This window comes from Oryctolagus cuniculus, chromosome 4 (assembly GCF_964237555.1).
Source record: "Oryctolagus cuniculus chromosome 4, mOryCun1.1, whole genome shotgun sequence".
In the NCBI taxonomy this organism is placed as follows: domain Eukaryota; kingdom Metazoa; phylum Chordata; class Mammalia; order Lagomorpha; family Leporidae; genus Oryctolagus; species Oryctolagus cuniculus.
In genome coordinates this window covers 7,530,779-7,545,802 of record NC_091435.1, presented here as the reverse complement: position 1 = coordinate 7,545,802, position 15,024 = coordinate 7,530,779, and the positions used below count along the sequence as shown (strand labels likewise).

The 15,024-nt window shown below is 43.2% G+C and overlaps 1 protein-coding gene across 10 annotated transcripts in view; it reads left to right on the top strand.

The window, feature by feature from the left end:
- Positions 1 to 15,024, top strand: part of DYRK1A (dual specificity tyrosine phosphorylation regulated kinase 1A) — a 145,420-nt gene that overhangs the window by 38,959 nt on the left and 91,437 nt on the right. For 2 of the 10 annotated variants that reach the window (XM_070071823.1, XM_051833624.2), the window contains exon 2: positions 2,350 to 2,489. The exons of the other annotated variants lie outside the window; for them this stretch is intronic. The gene's annotated coding sequence lies outside the window, so the exon portion shown is untranslated. The remainder of the gene's footprint in view (positions 1 to 2,349; positions 2,490 to 15,024) is intronic. 10 annotated transcript variants of the gene reach the window in all.

The window sequence follows — 15,024 nt, the reverse complement described above, 5'->3', positions numbered from 1 at the left end:
GGTCATTTATTGTAAGGAACTGGCTCGTGTAGTTATAGACACTGAGCTGTATCAAGACACACAGATATTCTTAGAATAATGTGTGACTAAATGTGTGGACAACCTGTAGCTCAGTCAAGTTGACATATAAAATTAGGTACCACAAGATGTTAATGAGATTTTCCACCGCATCTGGCCAAGGACTCCAAAAATCCCCCAGCCCTGTCCATTCTTGTCACTTTTTGTTCTACTCTGAACCCTGTAAGCAAGTCACTTTCTGCTAAGCATCAGGTGGTGTTAAACTGGACATGTGCACTCCAGTCTCCCTGGGTCCCCTCTGCAGACTGTCGGGGCCCCTCGTACCACTCTCTTTACTCCGGTGCCTTGTGCCGCCAAGGTCCTAGCTGCTTTAGCTGCCTGCAACTCTGTGCTCTACCTGCACGTCTCCGCAGGCTGCCATGCGGCTCCTTGCAGTGCTGGGGGTCGTCCCCAGAGAACCAGGCGCTTGTGACCCTTTCTTCAGGGGCCACAGTCTTTTGCTGCCCTTTGTGCATTGTTGAACAGTTGCCTCAGATGCGATGTTCAGTTGTGCAGTTGTTTGCTGTGGGAGAGCCAGTCTCTCAAAGCCAGAAGCAGGATATTTGAAGATTACTTACTACTAAACACCTGGTAGGTGCGCAGCTCCTTTGGAACGTGTTTGGAGGAATGTGAATATTAACACGATTACGTTTCTTTTGAGCAGGGTTGGGATGGGATTGTGAAAATGCAGTGTATGGATTCAGAAGGTTCAGTATAAACTAGTATCTAGCTTCAAGGTTCCGAATTAAAGTTTTGTTCTTACTGCGTGAGAATTCTTAGAAAGTACAGAATCTGGGGGGCAAAAAAAATTAGGTTTAATGGAAGAGAGATGATTCTTCTAGGTTTTATTCTTCTGAAATCTGAAATGCTGTAAAATCTGAAACATCTTGAGCATTGCCATGACGCCACTGGTCTGGTGGCTCAGTGTTTACAGGCTTTGTTTAATGTACAGGGGTATTAGAACCTAATGTATAAAGTTACTTTTAGGCTTTGGTAAATGGTGTGTATAAAACATAAATGAATTTTGTGTTTGGATTTTTGCTGTCATCCCTAAGATACCTCATTATATATATGTAAATATTCCAAAACTCAAGGCTCTTATGATCTCAGAGGCATTGGGGATGAGGAATACTCAGCCTGTAATATGTTAGTGATGCGGGCCGTTAAGTGAAGGCCAGGCCAGCTGCTCGGATTCTAGTAAGAACCCTGCCTCCCACCTCACGGGGGAACCATGGCCACGGCAGGTGGTGTGGGTCCCAGTTTGTGCAGAGTGACTGGGGGCTGCTACTAAGGAAGCAATGCTCCTGTTATCCTGTGCCTTTTTTTTTTGATTTAGTCTCCGTCTACTTTCCTGTAACATCGTACTTATTCTTGGTTTTAGTCCTGTCTTCAACTACAGGGAGCAAGTCAGCTCATTGCTTCTTTGTGGTGCTTGTTTAATTTTTGAAAACATGTATTTCTCAGTCTTGCATTGCCTTGATCAAACAGGCTGGTACTTCCAGATCCCCAGCTACTTTTCATTTTCTCACCAGTTTTTTATGTACAAATGAAAAGAATTGTGAACTTGGAAAAGTTTACAAAGACTTCAAATTCAGGCTTACCAGTCAAATTCTTGGAAAGGCTACTTCTTATACTTCCCCTTACTCAAATCTAACTAGTTTCTCTACTGTCTCTTGTAGCCATAGCATGGTTTCCAGGGCACCACTTGGGTGATTTTGTTTGTTTCTTTCCCACATTGCACTCTGAGGGCCATGAGGGGAGGCATGGTGACAGGAAGTCCCGCCCTGTGCTTCTAGTACTTGGTGCTTATTTGTTGAAATGAATGATGGATTTAACTGTGTTCTTGTTGTGACATAATCTGATGTTCTGGAGGTCATTTGTATTCAGTGATGCAAAATTAATTTGTTTATATTAACAGGCATAAAAAAGTTCTCAATATAGAAGTTACGAAGTGTATACAGGTGTGTGTGTGATTGTCCTTAGGTCCGTTGTCTGGACTCCCGCTCTGTTGCCCCTGCAGTCTCTTTCCCATACTATTGTTAACAATTGCCTGTTATCTTTCTGGACATCTTCTGGTACATATTCATTTTTGTATAAGTGTTCTTGTTCTCGTTATATGCATATATTTAAACATCTGTGTAGCGTTGTAGTTTGATGCACAGTTAAAATGGCAGTTGAATAAATACTATTTCACTTCTGTCAGTGGTTTAATAGTCAAACCTTTTCAATGTGTGTTACTTAAAAACTCTCTTACCTTTGTTGACATTACATTTTTTTTTCTTTTTTTTAAAGGTGTATGTGTTTTATTTCAAAGAGCAACAGAGAGAGAAAGGGAGAGATAGAGATCTCTTACCTGCTGGTTTACTCCCGAAATGGTAGCAACGGCTGGGGCTGGGACAGCTGAAGCCAGGAATTCCATCCTGGTGTCCCATGTGAGTAGCAGGGACCCAGGTACTTGGGCCATCTTCCACACCTTCCCAGTGTATCAGTGGGGTGCTGGATTGGAAGTGGAGCAGCTGGGACTTGAACCAGGGCTCATAAGGGATGCCGGATCACAAGCATAGCCTGACCCGCTGTGCCACTATATGTGCTCCCATGTTGCTGTCATACACGCATCAGTAAGGCACAGAAACCTTGCTAGACCTCACTTTCCACTTCTAGTAAAGGAGTGATGTGAATGAAGCGAAATGAAAAACTCTATTTCTAAGTCTGATAAGTTCTACGTTGTTATGTGATTGATCTGTTTGAGATATCATGAAGAATGTATTATTCTGTATAATATGAAAAAGTATAGAAATCACATGTGACTGGGTAGCAAATGGAAATTGGGGAGAGGTTAAAATATGGAGGAGTGACTGCAGAGTGGCACACTGACACTAGTAGTGGGATCTGTGTGTGCTGTGGACTTGGCAGCAGGTGGTTTGAGCTGTGTGGATCCCTTCAAGGGGGCTGATGACATCCAGTTTTACTTATACTCCCTGAATTTGCTCAGTAAAACTTTACCTTTGTTAATACAAAGAATGCTTCTTTTTTATTTATTTATTTATTTATTTATTTATTTATTTATTTTTTTTTAACAGGCAGAATGGACAGTGAGAGAGAGAGACAGAGAGAAAGGTCTTCCTTTGCCGTTGGTTCACCCTCCAATGGCCACCGCTGCAGCCGGCGCACCGCGCTGATCCGATGGCAGGAGCCAGGTGCTTTTCCTGGTCTCCCATGGGGTGCAGGGCCCAAGCACCTGGGCCATCCTCCACTGCACTCCCTGGCCATAGCAGAGAGCTGGCCTGGAAGAGGGGCAACCGGGACAGAATCCGGCGCCCCGACCGGGACTAGAACCCGGTGTGCCGGCGCCGCAAGGTGGAGGATTAGCCTATTGAGCCACGGCGCCGGCTCATGGTAAATGTTTCTCTGTTTCCTAAAAGAGAGGCTAACAAAAGAACAAACAAAAAGCCCTGCAAGTTTTGCTCAGTCATAGTGTGTTTGTAAGCTCTGCTGTGATAAATGTCCCTGAATCATTAAATTTCTTTTAATTAACTGCTTTTGCCTAATAGGTCACTTATTTTTTTTAATTTTAAAAAAGATTAATTTATTTGAAAGAGTTACAGGGAGAGGTAGACACACACACACACACACACACACACACACACGGGGTGGGGGGTGGGGGAGGTAGATAGGTCTTCTGTCTGCTGATTCACTCCTCAAATGGCTGCAACACCCAGAGCTGAGCTGATTTGAAGCTGGGAGCCAGGAGCTTCTCTGGGTCTCCCATGTGGGTATAGGGGTCCAAAGACTTGGGCCATCCTCCACTGCTTTCCCAGGCGCATTAGCAGGGAATTGGATTGGAAGTGGAACAGCTGGGACTTGAACCTGGTGCCCATGTAGGTTGCCAGTGCTGCAGGCCAGGACGTTAACTTCTGCACCACAGCGGCAGTCCCAGATCACTGGTTTTATAGTTTAAGGATTGCTATACTGTTATTTGAAGATTTACTTACTTTATATTTGAAAGGCAGAGTTGGAGTGGGAGGCAGAAAGGGGTTGGGGAGGAGAGAGGGAATTAGTCTTCCATCTGCTGTTTCATTCCCCAACTGCCCATATGGGATGCTGGCATTGCAGGGGGAGACTTCACTTGCTACACCACAATGCCCACCCTCATCTTGAAAATTTAACTCACTTATTTGAGTTAATAAAACAACCCAAAGTAGATGTCTTAGCAGATGAGTTGGTGTGCTGATTATGTTTTCTTCTGTTAACAGTCAATTCTAGCTGAGGAACTGGTCTTCTGGAGGGTGAGATGAACAGGGCTTTTCCTGCTTTGGGGGCTGGATGTTAGCATACACCTGGTCAGGTGAAGGTGCAGTGGCGTCCCATGGTCATCACGGTGAGATGTCGCCTGGGAGGGGTTAGGAGGCACTCAGGTCTGTGTGAGTATGGGAAGAGACTTCACAGGGGAGAAAGCACTGGAATTGGGTTTGGAGCATGGTATTGATGGGCAGAAATGGCAAAGGAAGGTTCATGGGAGAATTTGAGCAAAAAAGTGGTATTTGGGGAGTGGGACTTTGTCCATTGTGGCTGGGGTATGGGCTGGAGCAAGTGTGTGCTCAGGGAGGAGACTGAAAAGGTGCAGCAAATAGTAATAGAAACTGTAACTGCATAAAGAAGCGAGCTTGTGTGTGTTGGAGCACCTACTTGGCAGTGTCTTAATTAAATAGGTTGCTGCGGGCTGTGTCCTGGAGAATCTGAAAGGAAGTTTTGTGGGTCCAGTTAGTGGGGTACCTGGCAGTTGAACCACAGAGGCTCACTGTGGCTCAGGCTTTGAATGCCAGGCTAAGCACCACCAGGCACTTTTCTATGGATGGTGATAACCTAGCAGGATGTTAACTGATTTTTATAAAGGAGAATCTTTGTCTATTATCACAAGCTTTTTACCTCTGTTGGAGTTTCAAAAAGTGAAACTGCTTGGTAGTTACTGTCATGGTTGTGACCTATAGCTAGATTCCATGAAGAAGTGTTATTTTATGTTAAGATGAAAGCTAAATTTCCTAGGTAAGTGAATTTCTTAGGTAATGCATATTTAGAAAAGCTATGATGCATTTGTATAGAATTTTTAGCCAGGAACATTCATTATGAGTAATTCTTTATATTCTAGAATTTTTTTTTCTGTTAATTTATTTTACTCTTTTGAGACCGTGCTTTGGGGAATGTTTTGGGAGTCCATTCCAATATAACATATGACTTTTCCCCTGATGTACAGTAGTTATTAGATGAACTTAAAATGATACACAGTGTTGTATCACGTGGGTGTAGATAATCTATATCACCTTTATGGTGAATATTTATTATTTCTAATTTATTTAAATTATTTTTATTTACCCGAAAGGCAGAGAGAGAGAGAATCGATCTTCCACCTGCTACTCATTCCCCAAATGCCTGCAATAGCCAGGGCTGGGACAGGCTGAAGCCAGGTGCTCAGAACTCCATCCAGGCTTCCCACGTGGGTGCCCGGGACCCAAGGACTGGAGCCATCACTGCTGCTTCCCATGGTGAGCAGCAGCAGGAAGTTGAAATTGGAAGTGGAGCCGGGACTTGGACTCAGGCACTCCAGTCAGTGTGTGATAAGGACATCCCAAGCAGCATCCACTACACCAGTGTCTGCCCCGTAGTTTAGTTTAAAGATTAAAATGGATTTCTAAAAGCGGAGATTCAACAGGGGCAAACTAGACTGCAAATGAAACATGAACCAGTGCTGTGGACGTAAGCACTTAAAATGAGAGAATTGTGTTGGAATAAGTACTGTTGCCAGGGCCCATGTGGGTATCAGTGTACTGTGTCTAGATTGGTAGGTCATAAATTGAGCAACAAACCATGACATTAAAACCTGTTATTTGTTAAGATTTGAGAAGAGAGAGCGAGACCCTCGCTGTTGAGCTGAAGCGGAGGAATAGATCTAGAAGGAAAGTGTTGTGTAGGCGCTGTTTTCTGTTTCTTTAGACTGCAGGAAAAACAGGGTGATCTTAAGTTGGCATGTGGGGATTTAGAATATGGTTTGTGACCAAATATTGAAAGTTACTGGAATAGTTATCAGGAGAATCCTTTGAAATGGGTAAATTTACATTGTACTTAGGATTTTATTCTGTTTAAAGAGAGACTGGTTTAATATTTTTTGAAAAGGCTATTTCAGACTTTCATTTGTAAGCTTTATATTTTTCCAGTTTTCTTTTTGTGTGTCTGTTAGTCTTAAATGGAACATAGAAAACAGTCATGCTATATTAGTGTTTTTCTATTTACTTGAAAGGCAGAGAGAGAGAGAGAGAGAGAGGGAGGGAGAGAGAGAGAGAGAGAGAGGGAGGGATATCTTTCATCCGCTGGTTCTTTCCCCAGTTCACTGCCACAGCCAGGACTGGGCCAGGCCAAAGCCAGGAGGCTCATGCTGGTTGCCCATGTGGATGGCAGAGACGCAAGCACTTCACCCGTCCTCCACAGCTTTCCTGGGCACCTTAGCAGAGGCTGTATTGGAAGTGGAGCGTCAGGACTCTAATTGGCGCTCATATGTGATGCTGCTGTTGCAGGCAGTGGCTTAACCCACTGTACCACAATGCTGGCCCTGAGTGTTGGTGGTTTTGACCGAAAGAACTACCCCAAACAGGAAGACAGAATTCCACCCGTGTAGCTAGAGATCATGTCCATGTGTATTGAGTTGCTTTCTAAAATTGAATATTCAGTTTATTGATACCAGTAGAATTTGAAGTATGAATGTGGAAATGTTGACATTAACAAATAAATCGTGTGTGTTAAGATTGTGTGACTGCTGATACAGTGCCATGCCTAATCACTTTTATAGAATTTTCATTGATCACTAAAATTCTAGGTTAAAGATTTTGAAGTTCAAGATTGTGTTTTATTACAAAATACACATTCATTGTAGAAAATTTAGAAAATGTAGAACAGAATAACAGTTTTCTGCAGTTCCTTTCTGCAGAGATAACAACTATTTGCATTTTGTGTAAATGTAAATTCTGCCAATTTCTTCTGTGCATAACTTTTTCCTAAAAAACAAATAAATACCACATGGTATCTGAATACTGCTTTTTTTTTTTTTTTTAAGAATCAGTTCTTTTATTTTATTTATTTATTTGAGAGATAGTTACAAATAGAGAGAGAGAGAGAGAGGCAGGCCTTCCATCTGCTGGTTCACTCCCCAAATGGCCGGAGCTGGGCCGATTGAAGCCAGGAGCTTCTATTGGGTCTCCCACGTGGCTGCAGGGGCCTAAGCACTTGGGCCATCTTCTACTGCTTTATGAGGCTGTAGCAGAGAGCTGGATTGGAAGTGGAGCAGCCGGGATTCAAACCTGTGCCCACATGGGATGCTAGCACTACAGGTGGTGGCTTTACCCGCTACGCCACAGCGCCGGCCCCTGCATGCTGTTTTTATAACCCATTTTTTGTACACAAGATGAATCTTTCCTTTGTTTTTACTCCTCAATGTCAGTCTGTTTGTGGAACATGTACTGTGATATGAAAGGATATGAGACCTAGTAGTACGTCTCACCAAGCAGTAGATATCACTTGACTGTGTATACAAAATAGCTTCCAAGGACTATTGGTAGACAACTAAACACAAGTTCAGAGGATGGGATGGAGTGACTTTAAACTGATGGAAGGGACTTGACGTGATCTTGAAGATGGTTAAGCTTAGGTAAATAGTGGGTAAAGTTTACATGGCGAAATGGCTGGGCCATTGTGGGTATGAGGAGGTTATGTACATTTTATGTAATGATAGAATGCCACCTTGAATTCTGAGTTCAGCACAATAAGACTTGGTCAGATGCTCTTACATGATGAAGGGATTAGACACAGGTTGAAAGTCATGTTTCAGGAAGGTAGTGTAGCAGCTACATGCAGAGTGGACTGAGGCAAGGGCTAAGATGGCTTTAAAACTCAGTGGTTCCCAACTGGTTGTCTTGAGGAATCACCTAGAAGGTTGTTGTTATTTTATTTTTTAATAAATTCTCGTGTCCTTGTCCATCCTTCCTGAATCTGGATCTTTAGAGTGGAGTCTGAAATCCAGTTACGGGAACTCTCCCATATTGCTTCTCACACACCAGCAAGCCTGGGTTGTACTTAATTCCAGAAAGCATCTGTCATACCTTGGGCGTGGAATAGAGTGCAGAGGGGTGCTAAGATTCAGCAGTAGATGCAGAAGTCAGCAAGTGCTAATGAATTCTTGCACGGATGGTGGTGCTGGGGGGTAGAGATGGGGAGTTAGACCAGATGCATTTTGGACATAGTGAATTGAGAGGCAGCTGTCCAGCAGCTTGTTGACATTAAGTAAGGAGTTAGAGAAAAGAGGTCAGAATCATTAGTTCAGAGTAAACCTTTGAAAATACTTCTTCTGGGCCGGCGCCGCGGCTCACTAGGCTAATCCTCCGCCTTGCGGCGCTTGCACACCGGGTTCTAGTCCCGGTCGGGGCGCCGGATTCTGTCCCGGTTGCCCCTCTTCCAGGCTAGCTCTCTGCTGTGGCCAGGGAGTACAGTGGAGGATGGTCAAAGTGCTTGGGCCCCGCACCCCATGGGAGACCAGGAGAAGTACCTGGCTCCTGCCATCGGATCAGCGCAGTGCGCCGGCCATTGGAGGGTGAACCAATGGCAAAGGAAGACCTTTCTCTCTGCCTCTCTCTCACTGTCCACTCTGCCTGTCAAAAAATAAAAAAAAAAAAATTGATAAAAAAGAAAGAAAATACTTCTTCTGAAGGGAAATATGTACAGAGAAATGATAGAGGGCCAAGGATAGAATGAGAGATAACAATAGGTTACAGGTACATGTGAAGGAGAGATGGACAATTTGGAGGATAACTGATTTCCCAAAATAGTGACATACATTTTAAGAATTTTCTCAAAATGTTTGTTTGTAGATTTATTTTCATTTTTTTATATAAAGGACACAGAGAGAGACTGAGATCTTCTGTCTACTGGTTTCCTTCCCAAATGCCTGTGACAGCTGGGGCTAGGCCTGACTGAAGCAAGGAGACAGGAACTCAGTCAAGTCTCCCAAGTGGGTGGCAGGGACTCAAGTACTTGAGCCATCACCTGTTGCCTCCCACGGTGTGCATTAGCAGGGAGCTGAAATCACAAGTTGGGATTTGAATCCATGTTTTGAGCATTTGAACATGTGTCCAAGCAGCATTTTACCTGTTGTACTAAAAATCCACCCCAAATTTTGATAATTTTTAAGAGGGTGGAATTTCTATACAAGTTAGAGGGTAGCAAACAAAATTAGTAAATCTAAACTACTTTTGCTACCCTTAGCAATGGACTTGGTGGAGGATATATAATCTGTTAATGATATATTTTTTTAAAAGATTTATTTATTTGAAAGGCAGAGTTAGAGAGAGGTAGAGGTTTTCTATCTGCTGGTTCACCCCCGACATGGCTGCAACAGCCGGGACCTGGGCCAATCCGAAGCCAGGAGCCAGGAGCTTCCTGTGGGTCCCCCACGCAGGTGCAGGGGCCCAAGCACTTGGACCATCCTCTACTACTTTCCCAGGCCATAGCAGAGAGCTGGATTGGAAGATGAGCATCCGGGACTCAAAATGGTACCCATATGGGATGCTGGCACCACAGGTGGTGGCTTTACCTGCTACGCCACAGCATCTCGTCTTGATGTGTTTTTGGTTAGTTCTGGGTCTGGTGGTTTTTCTGTTCTTTTGAAATGCAGAGATAATTAATAGCAGTGGCTTATAAAACCATATATAATTATATACCTATAAAAGTACCTAGAACCAACTAGATATATTCATGTACTGAAATAAATTAGTTATATATTTTATATAGAAAACTGTATATATTTGTATATGTTGCACATTAGACAGTTCTGTTTAGGAAATTCAGTTCTTGCAGAAAAAAGAGAATAGGGCAATTTTCCAGTGCATTTTTTAAAAGCTAGTTATGAGAAGGGCCTGCAGGCTACTGGTTGAATATAATCTTCACATCTCTTCTGTCTGATACAGTGCTTTGTTTAGGGAATACATGCATAAATGGAAGTACCTAGCACCAAGCACAGAATTGAATCTTGATTCATTCCCAGAGCACCCAGAGGTTAGCAGTCATGGCTTTTAAGTTTCTCTTGTGATCTAGAACTGATTTGAATAATAGAGTTTAAGCACAGGGCAGGTGTTTGGCCTGCTGGATAGGGCACTGGTCATGATGCCTATGTCCTGTGTTGGAACACTTGGATTTAAGTGCTGTCTCTGGCTCCTGATTCCTCCCTCCCTGCTGATACAGATCTTGGGAGGCTGCTATGATGGCTCTGTTGTGCTACTGCCACTACACTGGTGATCTAGATTGAGTTCATGAAACACAAAATGAAAAAAAAAGTGGCAGTAAAAAGATTTGTAAGCACCACATCAGTATGAGATTGAACTGTGGGCAAGCTTGTTTCATTCTGTGTATAACTAAAATAGTACTTAGTGTTGACTTTAAGCAAACTTAGAATTGAACCTTCTGGAACTTAGGTCTGAATCATGGGGATATTTCCTGGTCTGTATCCTAGGTCTGTACCCCAGGGATATTTCCTGGTATCTAATGTATATGGTACTCTGTGGTAGTGGGAGTTTTCCTGAAGAGTTCTGTGGTCTGAGAATTCATGTTGGGAGGAACTCAATAGAAGCAAATAGATAAATATGTTGATAGCCATGGGTTATTGGAAGCCTATGCAAATCATTATAGATGTTTTTATATTTACTGATGGGAGACAAAGATAGCAAACAAAACAGAATGTCAGTGGTAGTTTGCACATTTTGAATTTTAGTGACATGGTATCTGGTCTTTATGCCAACTGAAAGTTGTCAGTTTCTCAATCTTCCCACTAGTTTGAGAAGACGTGTTTGTCAGTGAATCATACATTGTTGCAGATAATGTGCTGTCCCTTTTCTCCATGAGTTGCTGTATCCCAACACTTCATACCTGATTCAGCCTCAGTGGGCCCAGATGCAGTCCTGGAGACTGAGTCATATACCTGAGATAGCAAAAGTTGTGGTCAAAATTAATTAATTAAGAAGATTTATTTATTTATAAGATTTATTTATTATTTGAAAGGCAGAGTTACAGAGACAAAGAGACAGTGAAGGAGAGAGAAAGGTCTTCCATCCACTGGCTCACTCCCCAAATTGCCACAACAGTCAGAGCCAAGCCAATCCAAAGCCAGGAGCCAGGAGCTTCTTCTGGGTCTCCCATTTGGGTGCAGGGGCCCAAGGACTTGGGCCATCCTCCACTGCTTTCCCAGGCACAGCAGAGAGCTGGATCGGAAGTGAGCAGCCGAGGCTTTATTTGTGTGAAAGTCAGGGAGAGAACGAGAGGAGCACGAGCACTTCCATCCACTGGTTCCCTTCTTACAGCCGCAGTTTCCAGGGCCGGGCCAGGCTGAAGCCAGGAACTTCTTTCAGGTTTCCCCTGCTGTGCCACAACACCGGCCCACTAGAATTTATTTAATCCACTCAGCTGTTCTCGAACCTCCTCCCTAGTGCTTAGTGGAGATTATATGACTTCTTCTCATGTAATTTCATGACAGATCCCATGCAAGTTATTTTCAGCTACTCTCCGCTCTCTAGATGCCATTGCAATAGCATAATCCTAAGACCCAGGTGTATCATCCTTTATGTTCTTGCCCAAGACTTTCATGCAAAAAAGAAACAAAAAGACTCATCTGCCATTGGTTATTGCTTTTTCATAAACAGAATATATAATAATTGTTTTATTTTGGAATAAAAATTTCTCTACTGTCATTGAGACAGAAAGTGAGTATGGGATCTGAAACCAGCCTTCGACACGTTGTTCTTGCATCTTTGTGATTGTCCTCACAACCATTTCTGTGATCTCTAATGAATGGAAGCTTCTTTGTAGTATGTGATGGAGCTTGCAAACTGCACCCTTACACTGGTCAGATTCTTTCTGACCCTTGCTTTCCATTTTGGTGAGGTGGGAGTAACACTGCAACCTACTTGTGGGGCTGTTTGGAGATGTGATGTGTCAGCACCTGCACAGCCTCTCTGCTGAGTCACTGGTTTGGAAGGCGTGTTCAAGCCGTGTCTGCTCCCTGTAGGTTACTAATGATTTTGGTGGAATAGCACATTTCTAAAGTCTTAGGCGTTCACTGCCCTCTCCTGCTGAAGGTTGTGACTGTCCAAGGGATTTTGTTGAGCACGGTGAATGTTCGTGGCTTTAGGATTTCACTTGAAATCCCCGGTTAGTATACTTTTCTCTGTAATGCCGCTTGACCTTCTTACTGAGAATTAGAGGTAAGGATTTCTGTTTTCTTGTGTGTTAGGTAGAAAAAAACCATGACATTTCCCCATTTTTTTCCCTTTGACCATTAGAATTCTAGAAAATCTATTTCTAATCTTACTACGTAGAAAAAGAAGCCTTATTTTCTTGTCACTTTAATCTGTTAGTGTAAATGAGCCAAAGTTTATAAGGGATTTAAGTTTTAATTATTGAATTTTTAAAAATATTTATGTATTTGAAAGCAGGAGGCAGAGAGAGGAGAGGCAGAGGCAGAGAGAGAGAGGTCTTCCATCTGCTGGTTCACTCCCCAGATGGCTGCAATGGCCGGAGCTGGGCTGATCTGAAGCCACGAGCCAGGAGCTTCCTCCTGGTCCCCCACGTAGATTCAGGGGCCCAAAGACTTGGGCCATCTTCTACTGCTTTCCCAGGCCATAGCAGAGAGCTGGATCGGAAGTGGAGCAGCCGGGACTGGAACCGGCACCCATATTGGATGCCGGCACTGCAGGCAGCAGCTTCACTCGCTATGCCACAGCGCCGCCCCTGCACTTGCCATTTTAGTTCCATTTCTCCTCGATTAGTCTGGACTTGCTATATCACACCAATGCATTCATTTCAGTCACAGTCTTGCCCCTCTAGATGTTTGTGGATTTGTATTATAAATATCAGTCACCGATGCTTTTGTATTTGTTAAACTTGAGAGAGGGAAAAAGAGCAAATTCCCTTCCAGTGTCTTCACTTTCCAGAGACCTGTGCTGGCCAGGGCAGGGCCAGGAGCTGGGAATGCAACCTCGGGCTCCCATGTGGGTGCCTGAAACCCAGCTGCTTGAGCCATTACTGGTTTCTCTCAGGGTCTGCCTTGATAGGAAGCTGAAGCTGGGCAAGAGGTGGAATTGAACTAAGGCACTGTGATGTGGGGTGGGGCTAAACGCCTGCTCCTGTCGGTACTTTTTAATTAGGTGTCTTGTCCATGACCCCCACCTCCAACTAAGCTGGCTACTTACCTGAGCATAACATGTGTTTATTAACGGGATGTTGAAATTGCACTGTCCCTGAAGATAAGCTGCATACCAATTTTATGCAGTGATTTTCAGACAACTAAAAATGGTTTGTAAGTTTTGCCTCAAAAAACCACTCCTGTTCCTGTGGTAAAGATCAAAGATTTTTTTTTTTTATTAGCATCTAATTGTTACCTGACCATTTGTGAATGACTACAAAGTAGAAATGATGAAAACTTACTGTATGTTTTTCTTTGAAAAAACTTAGAATATGGCTAGGTTTGTAAACTTGTTTAGGAAAATATTGTGCATACAGTTTGTAAAATATTTGGTGTTTGAAATCATCTACTTACTTTCATAAACTAATGTAATACAAGCGTTGTTTCTGAAGAGCAGTTAGAGGACTGGTGTTGTGGTATAGTGGGTTAAGCTGTGACCTGTGGTGCTACCATTACTGCTGAGCGCTACCAGTTCGAGTCCTGGCTGCTCCACTTCTGGTCCAGCTCTCTGCTGATGCCTTGAAAAGCAGCCTAGACCAGCACTTGGGCCCCTGCTACCTACATGGGAGACCTGATTGGAGTTCCAGGCTCCTGGCTTCTGCTGTTTAGGGAATGAGTCTCTTTCTGACTTTAAAAAAGAAGAAGAAGAAGAGTGGTTAGCCTGAAAATGAGGAATCATCAGCAGATCTAAGGAGCTTATCATTACTAAGTATGAGATAGCATAGCTGCTGTATGTCAGCAACGTATTTTATAACTCATGGAGATATTATGCCTTTCGCTAAAGAGTCCTTTCCAAATGAGCTAATGATTAATGGGTGACATTTCTAAAAGGTGTCAGAAGATTTTGATGTATATTTTTCTCAAAAATTTTTAAAATTTATTTTCATTTCGTGGAGGGCAGGAGGGAAGAAAGAGAAACAGATCTTTCATCTACTGGCTTACTCCCTAAATGCCCACCAAGCTGGGCCTGGGCCTGCCAAAGCCAGAAGCTTTGGAATTCAGTCTGTTCCCCATGTGGGTGGCAGGGACCCAAGTGCTTGGGGCATCACCATTGCCTCTGCAAGAACAGGAAGCTGGAACCGAAAGAGGGCATGGTGGTGCATCTCAAACCCAGTCGCTCTGGTATGGAACGGGAGGGTTCTGAGCAGTGTCCTAACTGCTGTCTGTCCCTGATGTCTGTCTGTTGCCTTTGATATTCAAAACAGTAATGACCAAGTACTTTGGCCCCTGCCACCTGTGTGGGACACCTGGATGGAGTGCTTGGCTCATGGCTTCTGCCTGGCCCAGCCCTGGTTGATGGGCCATTTGGGTGATTTTCAGATGGATAGTCTCCCTCTGTCCCTCTCACCTCCTTCAAATATGTGAATAAATCTTAAAAACAAAGGGGTAAATCTTGAAGCCCAGTAGTGTGATATCTTACTTGATTTAGCTTTCTTCATCTAAAGAGCTTTTTTGTCAGTTATTTATTTCCATTGAAACCATTCAGGTTGTCAGGATGTAAGTAGCATTGTACAAGTATTTTATAGAGGTATAGATGAAGAAAATGTTGTTGAGAACCTAAAGGATTTAACTGTCCATAGTGCTCACAGCTAGTGATTGAATTAATATTTTCTTTTTTTTCCCGTGATGCCAGAAATTTTTTTTCTTTTTTTTCTTTTTTTTGTTTTTTTGTCTTTTTTTCTTTTCTTTTTCTTTTT